Raw genomic sequence first — 2,384 nt, 5'->3', positions numbered from 1 at the left:
ACGCCACCTACACGAAAACTAAAAACACTTTTACTATATAATGCAAACCCAAGCTATACATTGAGCCTACTTACAAGGAAGGTACCCAGGTGTCCCTCTCCGATTTTAATGAAACTTGGTGGGTTTGTAGAGGGGGTCAAAATATCGATCCGTGTTTTTTTTTATTGGCAACGAAACATGTTTAAGGGGTGAAATCAACCCTTAGTTTCAGAAAGTATAGAAAAATATATATTTTATTTCTTCTTGTACATATTTATTACTTACAATGTATATTTTTCTTGAGATTCATTTTACAAAATGTGTACAAAGTAGTTTTTATTATTTCGATAGTTTTCTTCCTGAATCTCCTGTATGAATCGTCTGGTTGATTACGGAACGCAGTTCAGTTAGTTTAAGGCCTACCAACCTTATAAGTTATAACTAAATCAAAGTTTCCAAAACCGATTTCGGAACGCAGCCATGTACGGATGTACGACGCGGGCTGCGGTCCAGTTGATGCTTCAGATGCTTCAACTGAATTTGGGCCGCGGCCGCGATCTGGCTTCATCAGTACATACCAGAGATGCGAGATAGTGTTTACGACGTGATGTAGTGCAAGAAGTAGTTTGAGTGAGTTCAAGTGCAATAGTTCAGCTATAAAGAACACATGTCAAGAAAGATGTGAGACCCGGGCGGAGAATCCGAACGCAACCAAGGAAGACATGTGCGGCTGTAAGTACTTTTTGGTTATGCTGTTTAGCTGTCAATAATTTTGTATCTCCATTCTTTATGATAACATTTTGCAACCTGCTAATAGTTTATTGCTTTTATAAATTTTATATCTAATAGTTTATGGCATTTCTGTTCTTTATCGATGACTACTTTTATAAATTTTAATACTTTTTAATACTTTTTGGTTATGTTGATGATTAATTTGATAAATTTTATCTCTATGTTCTTTATGTTAATGTTCGCAATCTGCTAATAGTTTATTGCATTTCTGTTCTTTTATCGACAATTACTTTTATAAATTTTATATCTATGTTCTTCATGGTACTGCTAAATGTTTATTGCATATCTGTTCTTTTAGTTTATTGCATTTCTGTTATTTTATTCACGGTGAGGATGATACCGCAAAACTCGTGCACGGATGTATGCAGAATGGTGGAATTTATATAAAAGTTGGGCAAGGCTTAGCAGCAGTCAATCACATTTTACCAAAGGAATATATCGAGACCTTGTCGGCATTACACGCGCGTTTCCGAATACACCGATTGGATTAAAAGTAACATAAAGTAACTATGAAATCGTACAGCAACATTATATAATGCAGCGCTCGTATCCTAAAAAACAAGACACGCACATAAATCTATAAAAAAAATATAAAAAATATAAAGTTAAAATATAAAAATAATAGATTTCCTGCAAGAGATCGATGAATTGAACGAATTTCGAGATTATGAATTTAAGATGTTCTCGATTCCATTTTCTAATTGGTCTGCTTCTTGTGACTTTATCATGAAAAATTTGTATTGTGTCAGAGTCGATGACACTGGGATATTCTACTGTGTTACGTGCCAGGACATTGATATACATATATAGATTTGTAACACGTATGTGCCTCACGTTATCTATCTTTTATACCATATGTTATCTTCAATTCTGAAAAATGTTAAATATAATAATATTTACGACACATGTTCGAGAACATAATAAACATTCAGGATTTTGAACGACACCAAGATGTAATATATACGCTCTTTTACAGTTTTCTTACAATCGTCTTTTATTGTGTCGATAAATGTACAGTCGTACTCCTTCAACGTGTACATAAAGTACAGAAACATCTAACAACTATCCATGTTTTTGCGGCAACGTATTAGCGTGATCATGTGTATATTCAAATGAATAACTTGTCAATAAATTATTATCATACTATATATTTATGTACCGTATGTAATTAGAATTTTTTAATATAGAATGTAACAATATCTAATAATATACACACATCATTAAATGTACATACGGTGTAAATTATCTGACAAATTTATCTCTTCAATTTATAGTTAATAGAAATAAATAGCACTTACGTCAAATACATGAAGGATGGATATAGCATTCCAAGTATCCAACGTGAGCTCTATCGTAATTGTTCTACTGTCGATTCATTATTTAATGTACGTAATGTACACGCGCGTACCAAGATGAGTTCAGATTTATACAAATTATTCGGAAATTGCTCCAAAGACTTGCGTTACATTTTATTACTGTCGATGTAAGCGACTAATGATACATACGAGTCACAATACGAATCGTAACTTGTAATAAAAAACCATATTGGTCGAGACATATCAATTTTCTTTGTACGGAAACGCGGAGCACATTGCATCGAATTATTGTGCGAC

At 33.1% G+C, this 2,384-nt stretch overlaps 1 long non-coding RNA gene across 1 annotated transcript; it reads left to right on the top strand.

Annotated features, from left to right (window-relative positions):
• Positions 1-550: 550 nt before the first annotated feature.
• LOC105281924 lies at positions 551-2,059 on the top strand. Its single transcript, XR_894391.2, has 2 exons — positions 551-711; positions 1,070-2,059. It is a non-coding gene; the product is annotated as an uncharacterized LOC105281924 (long non-coding RNA).
• The last annotated feature ends 325 nt before the right edge of the window (positions 2,060-2,384 follow it).

Source organism: Ooceraea biroi, chromosome 11, assembly GCF_003672135.1.
Source record: "Ooceraea biroi isolate clonal line C1 chromosome 11, Obir_v5.4, whole genome shotgun sequence".
Lineage (NCBI taxonomy): Eukaryota > Metazoa > Arthropoda > Insecta > Hymenoptera > Formicidae > Ooceraea > Ooceraea biroi.
This window is presented reverse-complemented; position numbering and strand designations above follow the sequence as displayed.